The sequence below is a fragment of the Nicotiana tabacum genome, chromosome 16 (assembly GCF_000715075.1).
Source record: "Nicotiana tabacum cultivar K326 chromosome 16, ASM71507v2, whole genome shotgun sequence".
Classification (NCBI taxonomy): domain Eukaryota; kingdom Viridiplantae; phylum Streptophyta; class Magnoliopsida; order Solanales; family Solanaceae; genus Nicotiana; species Nicotiana tabacum.
In genome coordinates this window covers 64,533,375-64,543,487 of record NC_134095.1, presented here as the reverse complement: position 1 = coordinate 64,543,487, position 10,113 = coordinate 64,533,375, and positions in this window count along the sequence as shown.

Below are 10,113 nucleotides of genomic sequence, written 5' to 3'. Positions count from 1 at the left end.
TCGCAGACGGTGATGATGATCCGCTCCAGTGAAACCAGTTCAAAGGAAAAGGTAACCAGTGGGGAATCAGTGGTCCAGTTGAAAGGGGTAGACAATAAGCCAGGTGTGGTAACCGGGAAAGGGTCATCAAACGCTATCATAGTGAAACCAGAGAAAGCTAAAGTGGTGGTATCAGGGGTTATAAATAAACCTGTTGTGGTCGTGAAAGGTGCTCGCACGGAGCCTGTTATTATAAAACCACCAACTCAGCTCCCAGTGATCAACAGCAAAACGGTCACGTGGAATTATGAACGAGTGACAGTAGCTTACCGAGGGAAAGAGGTTAAAGAAGAAGTATGTGAGACCCATGGTTTAACTCGATCGGGGAGATGCTTTACCCCCGAAGAGTTGAGAAAAGCTAAGACCTCAAAAGATAATCCAGTGTTGGTGAAGAAAGCAGTGACTGAGGAAGAAGCAGAAGAATTTCTAAGAAAGATGAAAGCGCAAGACTATTTTATTGTGGAGCAGTTAAGGAAGACACCAGCTCAGATCTCTCTCTTGTCATTACTGATCCATTCAGACGAACATCATCGTACTTTGATGAAGATCTTGAACGAAGCCCACGTTCCTGAAAAAATCTCAGTAAACCACTTGGAAAAGATAGCTAACAAGATATTTGAGGTAAACCGAGTCACTTTTTCTGATGATGAGTTACCCATGGAGGGTACCGAGCACAATAGAGCCCTCTATCTGATGGTGAAATGCGAAGATTCTGTGGTTACTCGGGTGCTGGTTGATAATGGATCTAGTGCAAACATCTGTCCTCTCTTTACATTGAACAAATTGCAAGTGGAGGATGAAAGGATTCACAAGAATAGTATTTGCGTCTGGGGATTCGATGGTAGAGGGAAGGATTCAGTCGGGGACATAGTGCTTGAGCTCACAATAGGGCCAGTTGAATTTACTATGGAATTTTAGGTGCTCAATATGGCTATTTTGTACAATCTGTTGTTGGGACGACCCTGGATCCATGCTGCCAAAGCAGTCCCGTCTACTCTGCATCAAATGGTCAAGTTTGAATGGGATCGATAGGAAATTATTGTACATGGCGAAGATAATTCGTGTGTGCCCAATGGTGCCATTGTGCCATTCATAGAGGTTGACGATAGCAAAGGACCATGGGTTTATCAGGTTTCTGACACAGTATCGGTAGAGAAAATTCTGGAAGGAAAGCACATGCCAACTCCAAAGATGGCTGCGGCATCAGTCATGGTAGTTGTCGAAATGTTGAAAAATAGTTTCGTACCGGGCAAGGGTTTGGGTACATCTCTGCAAGGTATTGTGCAGCCAGTCTCCCTTCGAAGGAATTTAGATACTTTTGGTCTGGGGTTCAACCCTACCGTTGTAGACATGAGAAGAGCTAGGAAAATGAAAAAGAAAGAATGGGCATTGCCAAAGCTAGTCCCGCGTCTGTCTAGGTCATTCGTCAGGCCGGGTGCTAGAAAGCAACTGTTGTCAAGGGTCCCTGGACCACTGATTGGAGCCGATGGATATTTGGAAAAGGGTTCGAAAGGTTATTCGCCGAGGTCAATATGGTTCAGGCTAGGGAAGGGTCCAGCAAGGCAGATGTGCAATTTGTGGGACCACGTGCAAAAGTCAACAACTGGGAAGCTACTCCTCTTCCTATCCGGAGGGAGTCTTGGTAGTGGGTTTTGATTTTCTTTTAGTTGTCTGGATTATTCCAGGGTTTGTAATTCAGATATTATGTTCCGTCTAGTTGGATGTGTTAAAACCCTGTTATCTTTATATTCAATGAAATGCAATTGTTCCTTTTCCTTCATTTCTTCTAATTCTATTTTTGTTTTCTTCTTTTGTATAGTTCTTTTTATGCTGGTATCAATGACATGACATGCATGAGGAATCTTCGGCCCAGTTTTAAAAGCCAATCTAACTCTGAAGTAATAATACACGAAATTGAGTGTGATGGCGAGTTGGAATTTGATGATGATGAGGCCTATGAAGAAATTAGTAAGGAACTAAGTCATTTTGAGGAAAAGTCCAAACCTAATTTGAACGATACAGAAGCAGTTAATTTAGGGGACCAATAAAATGTCTGTGAAACTAAAATAAATGTCCATCTGCAACCTCAACTCAGGGAGGAGATAATCAAAGCACTGTTCAAATACAAAATGTTTTTGCATGGTTCTATGATGACATGCTGGGTCTAAGCACTGATTTAGTGGTTCACAAGTTGCCCACTGACCCGGCATTCCCTCCTATCAAACAAAAGCTGAGAAAGTTCAAAACAGATATGAGTGTAAAGATCAAAGAAGAGGTCACCAAGCAGTTCAATGCGAAAGTTATTCGGGTCACGCGGTATCCCACCTGGTTAGCCAATGTTGTTCCTGTGCCAAAGAAGGATGGCAAGACCAGGGTATGCGTTGATTATCGGGATCTCAACAAAGCAAGCCCGAAGGAAAATTTTCCCCTGCCGAACATCCATATATTAATTGACAATTGTGCCAAACATGAGATTGGTTCTTTTGTGGATTGTTACGCGGGTTATCATCAGATCTTGATGGACGAGGAAGATGCAGAAAAGACAGCATTCATCATGCCGTGGGGAACGTACTACTATCAGCTCATGCCATTCTATTTGAAAAATGCTGAGGCAACCTACATGAGGGCAATGACAACAATACCATGCTATGATACACCAGGAAATCAAGGTGTACGTGGATGATGTGACCGTGAAGTCTAGAAAGCAGTCTGACCATGTCAGGGATCTGAAGAAGTTCTTCCGAAGGCTTCGCAGGTACAATCTCAAGCTTCACCCTGCAAAGTGTGCTTTTGGGGTGCCGTTTGGAAAGTTGTCGGAGTTCGTAGTCAGCCGCCGGGGTATCAAACTGGATCCATCGAAAGTCAAGGCCATCCAGGAATTGCCACCTCCAAGGAACAAGACCGAGGTGATGAGTTTGTTGGGGAGATTGAATTATATCAGCAGGTTCATCGCTCAGCTCACGACAACTTGTGAGCCTATCTTCAAACTGTTAAAGAAAGATGCTACGGTCAAGTGGACGGATGAATATCAGGAGGCGTTTGATAAGATAAAGGGGTATTTGTCAAACCCACCCGTGTTGGTCCCGCCAGAACCAGGGCGACCTTTGATTCTATATTTGATGGTTTTGGACAGTTCATTCGGTTGTGTATTGGGTCAACATGATATCACTGGCAGGAAGGAGTAGGCCATCTATTACCTCAGCAAAAAGTTCACATCCTACGAGGTTAAGTACACTCATCTTGAGAGGACATGTTGCGCCCTAACTTGGGTGGCACAGAAGCTGAAACATTATTTGTCATCTTATACTACCTACCTCATATCTCGCTTGGATCCATTGAAGTATATCTTTCAGAAGCCTATGCCCACAGGGAGGCTTGAAAAATGGCAGATCCTACTCACAGAGTTTGACATTGTCTACGTGACTCGAACTGCAATGAAGGCACAGGCCTTGGCGGACCATTTAGCCGAGAACCCGGTTGATGAAGATTATCAACCTTTGAAAACTTATTTACCTGATGAAGAGGTGATGTACATTGATGATTTGGAACAAGGCGAGAAGCCTGGATGGAAGCTTTTCTTTGACGGAGCCGCAAACATGAAAGGCGTGGGGATAGGAGCAATACTTATTTCTGAAACAGGGCAGCACTCCCCTGTTACGGCTCAGCTTCGTTTTTACTGTACCAACAACATGGCTGAGTACGAGGCATGTATTCTGGGTTTAAGGTTAGCTGTGGTTATGGGTGTCCAGGAAGTCTTGGTCTTGGGTGACTCGGACCTCATGGTGCACCAAATTCAGGGAGAATGGGAAACACGGGATTTGAAACTTATACCGTACAGACAGTGTTTGCATGATCTTTGTCAATGATTTCAGTCAATAAAGTTCAGGCATATCACAAGAATACATAATGAAGTCGTTGATGCTTTGGCCACTCTGGCGTTAATGTTACATCATCCAGATAAGGCTTATATGGACCGTTTGCAGATTCAGGTTCGTGATTAGCATGCTTACTATAATATGGTAGAAGAAGAACTTAATGGGGAGCCATGGTTCCATGATATCAAAGAATACCTCTAGATGGGGGTATATCCGGTACAGGCCACAGGTGATCAGAAAAGAATAATTCGATGATTGGCAAGCGGATTTTTCTTTAGCGGAGGGGTGTTATACAAAAGAACTCCAGATCTTGGATTGTTAAGATGCATAGATGCAAGACAGGACACAATAATCATGACTGAGGTGCACCCCGGAGTTTGTGGACCGCATCTGAGCGGATATGTTCTGGCAAAGAAGATTCTCCGAGAAGGTTATTACTGGCTCACGATGGAGCGAGATTACATCAGTTTTGTGCGCAAGTGCCGTCAATGCCAGGTGCATGGAGATTTGATTCATTCCTCACCATATGAATTGCATACAATGTTGGCACCATCTCCCTTCATTGCCTGGGGCATGGATGTCATTGGGCCAATCGAGCCAGCAACATCAAACGGACACAGGTTTATTCTGGTAGCCATTGATTATTTCACCAAGTAGGTTGAAGTGAAAACTTTCAAATCTTTGACCAAGAAAACAGTGGTCGATTTTGTGCATTCAAATATCATCTGTCGGTTCGGGATTTCGAAGGTAATCATCACGGACAATGGTGCCATCTCAATAGTTATCTAATGACAGAGACATGTCAGTAGTTTAATATTATACATCGCAATTCCACCCCGTATCGCCCTAAGGCGAATGGAGCAGTCGAGGCAGCCAACAAGAATATAAAGAAGATACTTTGAAAAATGGTGGAAGGTTCTAGGCAGTAGCATTAAAAACTGCAATTTGCGTTGTTGGGTTATTGCACTACTGTCCGCACTTCAGTAGGGGCTACTCCTTATTTGTTGGTGTATGGCATGGAGGCAGTAATACCCGCCGAAATTGAAATCCCATCCCTTCGAATTCTTGCTGAGGTAGAAATTGATGACGTTGAATGGGTCAAAACCCGCTTGGAGCAGTTAAGTCTGATTGATGAAAAGAGATTGGCGGCAGTATGTCATGGCCAATTGAATCAACAGAGAATGGCAAGAGCATATAACAAGAAGGTACGTTCACGAAAGTTCGAAGTAGGTCAACTAGTGTTGCGACATATCTTGCCTCATCAGGCTGAAGCAAAAGGAAAGTTCGCCCCAAACTGGTAGGGGCCATTTGTTGTAACTAGAGTGTTGTCCAATGACGCGTTATATTTGACAGATGTAGAAGGAAAATGTGTAGAAATGACTATCAATTCCGATGCAGTCAAGAGATACAATGTATGATTCCTTTCTTTGATTGTACTTGTTTGTATTTGGCATATTTTGAAGATTGAAATGACGAAGGCGTTTTGTTCTGCTATCTAAACACTCTATCCCTTCTCATCCTTTTGAGCCTTATTTATTTTCTTTCATACCCCTCTTTCGGAATTAGTAGCAAATATCAGAAACATAAGCATGAAAGATAAGAAAAGGAAGAAAGAAAAAGAGAAAGAAAAGGAATGAGAAAGAAAGAAAAAAAAAGAGAAAAGAAGAAAAGAGAAAAGAAGAAGAAAATAAAAGGGAAAAGAGAAAAGCAAAAGAGAAAAAGAGAGAAGAAAGAGAAAAGAAAAAACACAACAAGAAAGTAATTTCTATGACATGAACTATGTTCGACTAGATTCCTTTTTAGGATACGTAGGCAGCCTCACGGTTCGGTCTAATCAAAATAAAAATCCAAAAGTCCCCATGCAAGAAACTGGGGCAGAAGTTGTGGTTGTTGTGAGAAACCTGATTCCAAAAGTTGTAATTTTAACCCATTTAAATTGTTTCGAGCCTTTTATACCCTTTCTTTCTAACCCTGTCCAAAAGCCCACATTACAGTCCAAAAAAAGACCTTCTGATCAGTCTTTGAGAAATGCCATATCGAGTAGGTAAAGGTAATTCATGTTAGGGGCAACACTCTGGTTCAAGCAGGAAAAATAAAAATAAGAGAGTCTTATTGGTGAAAACCCTTGCGGGCACCATGAGGCGACGGGAGCTGAGAGAAAGCAAAGAATGATAGAGTTTTATTGGTGAAAACCCTCACGGGCACCGTAAGGCAAAAGTGAGTTGAGAGATGAACGAATGAAAGAGGTATGCTGGTGAAAACCTTTCAAGGCACCGTAGGATGAACAAGATCAGGATTTGGGTGAAGAAATCAGATTATGGAAATTCCGGGGCAACACAATACGACAACTGAAAGTTAATTGGTTGGATAGATTGGGCCGATTAATCCAAAATGCATGTCATGATCATTGGTACCAGCTGTTCCACTCAGATAAGTTTCTTTTTCTTTTTCCCTCTGTAGCTATCATCTGGTTTTGGATTCTTTTTATCCTTAACCTGCAAAGTCATTGCATTTCATTTTCTTTGGGTATTTGTCTAAGATGTTTCAATGTCAGTCTTGTTCAAAGCAAGTGAAAAAGGATTTCAAATCTCACTACCAACTTCCAAAATGGCGAAGCATGGCGTGGTCAGAGCATACTAAGGATAACATGATGTAAGGTGGGATACAAGGGATCACCAGAAGTCTCATCGGTGCAATGGTTTGGTAATGTCATGGGTGATGCAAAGGTTTGGATAAAGGGGTCAGAGGTAAAACAACAACATGGGTATAGAACACTCGGTTCGTCAAAGGTCATGGGGTTTGAAAGTCAGTCGGAAAGTCAAAGCGGCTCAGGACCATTTCGCGGAAGCCACTCAGAACAATGAAACACAAATCAACATTCACCTATCGCCGTCAGAGAAGAGAGAATATACAGAATTTCTAAAAGAGTATGAGGACATATTCGCCTGGTCATATGATGACTGTAAACACGTGATTTTTGCCCTATGAAAGAATTACTCCCAAAAAAATCAAAATAAAACGCCTCCGAATTAACACCACGAACTCCCTTCCACCTCCCCATCCCAAATATCCAAACAGTTCCTCTCAGATCCCCTTCCATCGCCTCGAATCTCAGATTTGAGGTTAGCGCCTGAAACCCTAGAATTCCCAGATCCACCCTAAATCACACCATGCAACCCCTCATCTCCTTCCTGCCTCAAATACGCGTTTGTTTCATTTCAAAATGGTCCGTCAGTGGTAGAGCAGAGGTCCGGATAGCCAAGTCTCTCCCTGGGCTCCTTTCTGGCTTAGCAAGGTTAAGTGAATCCAAAACCGTCATTAATCATTTGTCTTTTGTTAAGGACAACCGATTAATGACCGTCAAAGGTTCACTTTCTTCTTCAAGGTTGTTCGAGTTCATGCAGTTCTTGCCGAAGCAGGTTTGGGATAATTTCCTTTGAATCGATTGGTTTCCTTTTGATCTCTTCTGTTTGTTTGCTTGGGTTGTTTGTTTTTCCAGTTTTCATCCTTCAGAATTTTTGTTCTTGCTTAATTGCATTATGTTTTGGTTGTAAGTTCGTTTGTTAGCTTGTTTGCTTAATTGTCATTGACAATCAGCTTCGTAAGGTTTGAGTTTAATTTGGTTTCAATTCATGAGATTTTCTTCTTTCCGCTGGGTTTCATTTCACATTTGTGAATTAATTTTGGAACTGAAACATTGAGATTAGTCAAGTATAGTTCATCGTTTGCATTAATTCTGGTTTCAAGAACATTTTCTGAATTCATGTTTATGTGTGAAGGGTATTCAAGCTAGTTTCTCAAAATTTCAATAGTTGTTTTGAATTTCAATTTGTTTGAAAGTGTCAGGCCGTTTGTTTACTATTATTGTGATTATGAGCATTCAGAATTTAAAGGGTGTAAGTGAATAATGGGGAACTTTAGGGGGTAATTTTGGAGATTGTTTCAACTTGAAGAATCTTTAATAACTGATGGGAAGCTTCCTAAATGGACAGCTGCCCAAAATGGTTAGGGAAAACAGGCTGTAAATTGAAAATATCTGAAGGAAATGGACAGTTGTCCAAATATCAGTTTTGAAAGATGCCCTATGAGGGTATTTTGGAAAAACTCTAACTGCCTTGCCCTGGGAGGCACACAGCAGACCCTCAGCCTTTAAAAGAAAGTCTTCTTCTCATTCAAGACATTTTGTTTTACACCTTAGAGAGACCAAAAAGTCTGAAAATACATGAGAAATCAGAACAATTGAAAAAAACAAAAACAAAAATCACTGTTCCATTGAAAGTTTTTATGTAATTCTTGAGGCTCTCACTTTTGAAATGATCTCTAAACAATCGAGGGCTAAAATGGCTTGAGACTTAGTCATTAAGGCTAGGTTTTGGGTGTCTGCTTGTGTGAAAGTGTGTTTGACACTGCAATCTGTCTGCTGAATTGCATTTTCTGGGGTTTTGAGCTGTTTTGGTACACTGTTCCATTGGATTTGAGTTCCACTTTGCTGCTTGTTACTGCTGCTGGGTTTCTGATTATCTCGTTGTTGTTTTCTGCACATTTTCAGGTATGTAAGGACATTTGAACCTTGAGTAAATCTAGACTAGAAGCCTATGAAATCAAGCTGAAATGGTTGTTTTGTTCTTTCGAGCAGAGGCTATTGGTCTTCTTGTGATTTCTGCACATTTCTCTCGTTAATCATTATGAGTAGTTAGTCATATAGTTTGTAGTCTATTTCCTTTTCAGACTTGGGATTTGCACCAATGTGTTATAAATAATGTTGGACTATTACAATGTTGTAAGTCAGTGCTAAGCTTAGCCACACTTATGTCTTGGTCATGAATGTCACTCATGTCTTTGGGAAACTGTTAGAATGTGTAGAGTAGTTTGACCTTCCCTTTATCATGTTCACCTTTAGTTGTTTAGCTGAAAATCTGCCCTGTTTCACACTGTGCAAGCAGTGCATCTACTCATTCTTCTGAGTGCAAATTCTGATTGTTGGCTCTCATTGGTTTGACTTGCTGGTTAGTCTCATTGGGTCTAATTTCTTGCGCTCGTTTAACCTTTCCAAAATGTGAAAGTATGGTTCAGTCCATGCTCTTCATGATATAGGTTTGGTTACTGAGAAGAATTTGCCCAGGACCTATCTGCATTTTCAGAGCCTATGCATTTGTTTTAATGTGTTCATTGTAAGGTTTGGCTTAGCCATTTTAATGGGTGAATGGTTAGATAAGGTCCAGCGTAAAGTTGCAGTTTTGTTTTGTTGTCTTTGTCCGTTCTTATATCGAGATTTTTTTTATTCCGCTAAAGTTTGATGGATTCAGATTGTAGCTTAACTTTTAGTCTTCATGATTCAATCGTTAGTTCTAATGCATACCCTGTGGTGTGATTCTTTGCGAGGGTGTTTCAAATGAATTATTGGAGAAATAGCTTTGGGCTTTAAGAAATCAGGTTTTGGACAATGGTTTGTGCTGATTCTTGGGGATTATGTCCAGCTCACTTGGATCTTCGAACTGGTCATGTGGCCAAATTTAAGAGAGTAATTTCAAGCAAAAGAATATGGGCCCAACAAATGATCTGCCAGGCCCTTTCTCCACGTTAATATTTCTAGGCCGCGTATCCATGTGCCTTGAGTTAGCCCGTTTGCTTTTCAGTGTAGTTAGCCCGTAACTCGTAGCCTTAGCAATCACGACTCGATTTTAGGTATAATTGTTGAATGTTTGTAGAAAAGCCTTTAGGGCCGTTTACACTATTATCGTGGTTGTGGACACGTTCACGTGACATAACTACGATCTTAAAAACAACACGAGGGATGCGTCCGCGCAACCTCAACCAATTTTTCTTAAATAAATAAACAAGGCATTATTAATTATGGACACGTTCGCGTGACATGATTCTTGACGCGCTAAAGGAAAAGAGTATACGTACATGTAACTCAATCCTTTACGAATAATCAAGTGATTTAAAAGCGGTTAATAGACAAATGCACATAGGATCTAAAATCAGTAATTAAACAATTTTAATAAGTCGAGTAGGATCAAAGCGACCGTGCTAGAACCACGGAACTCGGGAATGCCTAACACCTTCTCTCGGGTTAACAGAATTCCTTACTCGGATTTCTGGTTCGCAGACTGTAATACAGAGTGAATCTTTCCCTCAACTCGGGATTTAAACCGGTGACTTGGGACACCTTAAATTATCCCAAGTGGCGACTCTG